Consider the following 5,952-nt stretch of genomic DNA (forward strand, 5'->3'; position numbering starts at 1 on the left):
CGCTTAAATTCGGCGATCTGAGGGGAACGGGTGTTACCACTGCAGCAAGGTCGTTGGCATCCAGCGACTATAAACAACGAAAATTACTTACGAGCGGTAGAAAATTCACCACATTGTCTGCTATAACTGGGTGAAAAGCACACTTCGTATTTATTTAGTCTGGACTGGCCTGTGTTAACTGCCTCACTCTGTATATCTGCCGTGTGACGCTTCTGGAAGCGTCCATACGCTATACACGTCGTTTGCCACGTGCTGCACAATATATGTCCATGTCATCCGATGATATATTCAGTACATGTTGCTGGTAGTTGTCTTTCCGAATTGGTGCATTATTTTAGATCATCTTCTACTTTGTGCGGAGTTTGAGTTAAGGTTTGTTTTGTATCCTTAGATGCCTTCTTGTTAGTAACGTATGCCAGTAAAACCACCACATCTCTGCCTATACTCAACTATACACTGTGAAGTGCATGGGGAAGGGCGCCTTCTTTTGTATCCCGCCTGGAAGGCGGCGCGAGGGTAGGAACAGGAGCAGGAAAATTACGTCGGTACTGCAGTTAGTAAAGGTGGTTTACTGGAGCAAGAAGAATACATAACTTTGTACAGATGCGAAGTCTTAGACCCGTCGCATGTAGAGCAAAGCTGAAGCGAAGTTTCCTGGCTTTGTAAAGACATGTCGATCGACAAAATCGGATGAACCGTTTAGATTTTGGAAATTCGTTGGTGGGTGTTACTTGTATTATTTACAGCCAGATACTAAACTTTAAACTAATCTGATTACACCATCAGAATCGTCGTGCAAATAATGGTAATGTACATATTCCTTTTTGAGGTATCGTGATTCATCTGGCTACTATTAATTTCTATACGAACAGTCAAATGTCTGCCATTAAGGTTCCACGAAGTCCGCCAACTCCGAACTTAGGGCGCCACAACTTGGCTGTTACCTCAAAATCTCTTCCAAGTCTTTCTGCAATATAGCGAAAAGACCATCCAGCTTCTCGCACCTCCATTGCACGACCTCGTTCAAACTGAGTGACCTCGTGGTAAAGGCGTCTTCGTCGTCTTAAAGGCATTTTTAAAAACAACTCACTATGTCCAATTTAGTAGGTAACTAAAGCTCACGATCATTACAGCGCATATTTAAAGCAAAACTGATTTGCTTCGCCATAGTGGCACCACTAGCGCCATTCTGAAGCTAATGGCGTGAAATTTGAATAGACATCTTTCAGATATGGAAACAAGTCTACCAACGACCGTTCATCCCGCAACATTCGTTCTTGGTGTCGGGATTTTGTTCCGTCGGTATAGATAACTGCATCATATGTGAAAAGTCTGTGGTTACTTTCAACATCGATGGGTCAGTAGCAGAGCATGTGTACTGTGAGCGTCCCAGCTGTTATGGCAACGCCCCTCCGTGCAGACTTGACAACCAGTGGAGAGGTGGGCAAGCGAGCAGCCTATGGAATCCAGAAGCCGATAGCTGTGATCACAATGCAAGACGCCGGTCCACCATAGTGGGAACTTCAATTTCCTCATTCCATGACCCCTACGCTACGCCCCGTTAGTCATCTACGTGACCAAAGATGGACCCTGCCACAGCAAAGCTGGACCAGTATAAATACTCTCCGCTCTGACCGTAGCAGCACATTGTCTGCGACTACCGCCAACGCCGAGAAATGCTCCACTACAGCCGTCAGTCTCATGTGGGCCAATAAGTTTCGACTACGTCTAGACGCTTCATCTGTTGTCTGCTGGTCTACGAGCGGCTGCTAAAACTGGTGGTAGCGGAGCTTGAGCTGGTGCCACCAAGAGGGTGACTTCATCCGTGAATATCTCTACGGGATCCAGGCTTCAGAGCCAGCAGGGCAGTGCTCTGTGCGGCTGGCTAACCACTGGGAACAGATGGTTGTCCAGCATACTCGTTGGACGAACTGACGGACTGATGTCATTCGAGCATCTGCCAATGCTCAAGAGAGACTTCAGCGTGTACGCCACAGCACTTGACTCTACAGGTCTTACAGTGCCATTAGCCGTTACCGGCGGGGAACGAGTAACTATTTCAGACGAGTTTCATAGATCTTAAGTGTACATTTAAATGTACACAAGCTCTCGCTATTTGTGGAGCAAAGTAACTGATGATGGTCGAAGTAGAGAGGATATAAAATGTAGACTGCCAATGGTAAGGAAAGCGTTTCTGAAGAAGAGAAATTTGTTAACATCGAGTATAGATTTAAGTGTCAGGAAGTCATTTCTGAAAGTATTTGTATGGAGTGTAGCCATGTATGGAAGTGAAACATGGACGATAAATAGTTTGGACAAGAAGAGAATAGAAGCATTCGAAATGTGGTGCTACAGAAGAATGCTGAAGATTAGATGGGTAGATCACATAACTAATGAGGAAGTATTGAACAGGATTGGGGAGAAGAGAAGTTTGTGGCACAACTTGACCAGAAGACGGGATCGGTTGGTAGGACATGTTCTGAGGCATCAAGGGATCACCAATTTAGTACTGGAGGCCAGCGAGGAGGGTAAAAATCGTAGAGGGAGACCAAGAAATGAATACACTAAGCAGATTCAGAAGGATGTAGATTGCAGTAGGTACTGGGAGATGAAGAAGCTTGCACAGGATAGAGTAGCATGGAGAGCTGCATCCAACCAGTCTCAGGACTGAAGACCACAACAACAACAACACAGGCTCTCGATAGCACACGACGAAGCTAAGACCTTTAGTGGGTACCATTTCATTGACATATTAATCTCTTGTACTCCCTGCTCAGAACCGAGGGTTCGCGAAGTATGGCGGAGAAGGCGACTAGCGCGATGTCACAAGCTCGCTGTGGGGCCCGTCTTCCATGCGAGCCCCTTGCGTCTGTAAGGCCGCTGCCACTGTGACGCCCTGCCGCTTGCCACGCACGCCGCCATGTGCTCTGCTGCCTGGAGGTCTACACACGCCACTGAGTCGCCGCCGCCAGCGAGTGTCTTGCTGAATTTTATTGCTAATTGAGCTCTTCTGATTCCACGACCGTCGGGGAGCAACCTACCGCCCTGCACACCCCAGTCTGAAACGACCATCCTCGCACTTAGCGGTGTTCACACCCCTGATGCGCAAAAGACACTTACAAGGGCCATGCCTGAAGTTACTTCCACTTCTACGACTCTCTCTTCAATATAACATGCTTTGTCCTCCCTACTAAGAAATCCTCAATCCAGCTAGTTGTACGTGGAATGCATCATCTAAACGATTCTTTTATCGAAGTGATATGGTTCAAAAAATGGCTCTGAGCACTATGGAACATCTGAGGCCATCAGTCTGCTACAACTTAGAACTATTTGAACCTAACTAACCTAAGGACATCACACACATCCATGCCCGAGGCAGGATTCGAACCTGCGACCGTAGCGGTCACGCGGTTCCAGACTGAAGCACCTAGAACCGCTCGGCCACACCGGCCGGCGAAGTGATATGGAATGTGATTTTGCTAGATATGTATAGATGATTATTGTTAACATTAATGAACACATTATCATTTTCTTCCTACTCATGCAGGTGGCAACGGCCTTGCCGCAGTGGATACACCGGTTCCCGTCAGATCACCGAAGTTAAGCGCTGTCGGGCGTGGTCGGCACTTGAATGGGTTACCATCCAGCCGCCATGGGCTGTTGCCATTTTTCGGGGTGCACTCAGCGTCGTGATGCCAATTGAGGAGCTACTCGACCGAATAGTAGCGGCTTCGGTCAAGAATACCATTATAACGGGCGGGAGAGCGGTGTGCTGACCACACACCCCTACTATCCGCATCCTCAACTGAGGGTGACACGGCGGTCGGATGGTCCCGGTAGGCCACTCGTGGGTTGAAGACGGAGTGATTTTTCCTACTCATGCAAGTACACTTAAAAACTTGGTTTTTTCCTGGCTACCAGTTTTTAAGTAAAAATTCGTCAATGGAATAGAAGGAGTTGTCCAGGAGAAATGATTTTAAATTAGATTAAAAACCTGTCGGACATTTTATGTTACTGGGTAAGTCTTCAGTTATAAAGGAAGTACTGGTTGCAGAAAAGAGAGTAGTATAAATAATATATCATGTAGGTACTCCTTCAAGGAGTTAGGCATTTTAACTGTGCTCTCACAATATATATTTCTGCTAACGAAATTCGTCATAAATAATTCATCACAATTTGAGAAGAGCAGTAAATGTAAACGTCGTGCGGCTGGGGCCTCCCGTCGGGTAGACCGTTCGCCTGGTACAGGCCTTTTATCGCTGCGTACTGAACTCCTCTCTGAGCCACTGACAGTTTCAAAAATGCGTAATAAAGATCATTTTTCCCTCTAGTCTTGTATTTATGTACATCACTGCCCCCGGTAACTGAGTGGTCAGCGCGACAGAATGTCAATCCTAAGGGCCTGCGTTCGATTCCCGGATGGGTTGGAGATTTTCTCCGCTCAGGGACTGGGTATTATGTTGTACATCATCACTTTCATCCCCATGACGCGCAAGTCGCCGAAGTGGCGTCAAACCGAAAGACTTGCACCCGGCGAACGGTCTACCCGACGGGAGGCCCTAGTCACACGGAATTTACATTTACTGCTCTTCTCAAATTGTAATGAATTATTTATGACGAATTTCTGTAGTGAAAATATATATTGTGACAGCACAGTTAAATGCCTAGCTCCTTGAAGGAGTACCTACATGATATATTATTTATACTACTCTCTTTTGTGTAACCAGTACTTTCTTTATAAGCGATGAGTTATCCCAGAAAGTTATTCTGTATGATATTATTAAGTGGAGATATGTAAAAGGTGTTAGGAGTTTGATGCGTTTGTTTCTAAGATTATCAATTATACGTAGCTCAACTTAATTGTTTGAGAAGGTGACTGATATGCTTATTCCATGTACTTGTACACAAAAATTTGGAGCATACTACACTACTTAGTGAGTGCTGTTCATATTTTACAGTAACTGTTGGTGTTGTAACTTCCTCCTCACTTATCGACCTTAATGACAGTGAAAAATTAAACCGCGTGTAACTAATGGAAATTTGGGAAAAGTAATCATCACCGAAGTTAATCTGTCGGTAAAGACGGAGGAAAGGGTTACATCTAAATGAAAGGAAAAATGCAAATGAAACTGGTGGAAATTAATTTTGAAAAGGGGTAAAGTTAATAAAGAAAGTAAATGTGCGGCCGTTACGTTAACAATTAACTAGCGGTAATTAGATATTTGAGATTTGGGAAATTACGGTCGCCAGTCCTATGGACAATTACTATAGTAACTGAAAAAGAAAGGTTATTACACATATAATTAGCACTAGAAGCGTGGCAACTGGAGGTTGACACGTGTAGTGTGAAAACTGAAAGTTTGTCAGAAGTAATAAATTTCGCTACACTCTGACTTAATTTAGCAAAAGAATTAATAAAACCGGAAAATTGAAAGTTAATTTAGTGACTGAAATTAATAGTGAACTTTGTTCTGAAGCACATCGAAATTCAGTAAAATACGGTTAGTCTTGGGCTACCTCAACAATCATTTCAAAAGCTACTTGAATCTACGCAATTTAGAAATAAGAGATTTAACTTTGAACTTGAATTAAATGATTCTGAACAATTAACAATAGTAAAATTTAGTACGTACCAAGTTGAGCTGCAGTCACAGGTAAGCTAAAATACGGTAACAAAACACGCACTCTTAATTTGTGCTTGTGTAATCTAACTATTGTAGCCAGCTATGAATACCTTAACTGAACTTTGAAATTAAAGCAGTGAATTCGAATGACATTACTTTAATGCTGGCGTTTGAATTTCAACGACACTCGGGTTCTTTCCGGAAAAGGAAGGGACCCTGCTTGGTAATGCAATTGGGACAATGAGCAACAAAGGTTCATGCTACGTTGCTGTAATTTAGTGAGAAAAATTTAACAGTTTGAAAAGCTGAGGTCTGCCATACAGTTCTA

At 44.0% G+C, this 5,952-nt stretch overlaps 1 pseudogene; it reads left to right on the forward strand.

Moving 5' to 3' along the window:
- The first annotated feature begins 3,549 nt into the window (after positions 1-3,549).
- Positions 3,550-3,666, forward strand: LOC124607665 (annotated as a pseudogene).
- Positions 3,667-5,952: the final 2,286 nt, after the last annotated feature.

This window comes from Schistocerca americana, chromosome 3 (assembly GCF_021461395.2).
Source record: "Schistocerca americana isolate TAMUIC-IGC-003095 chromosome 3, iqSchAmer2.1, whole genome shotgun sequence".
NCBI lineage: Eukaryota > Metazoa > Arthropoda > Insecta > Orthoptera > Acrididae > Schistocerca > Schistocerca americana.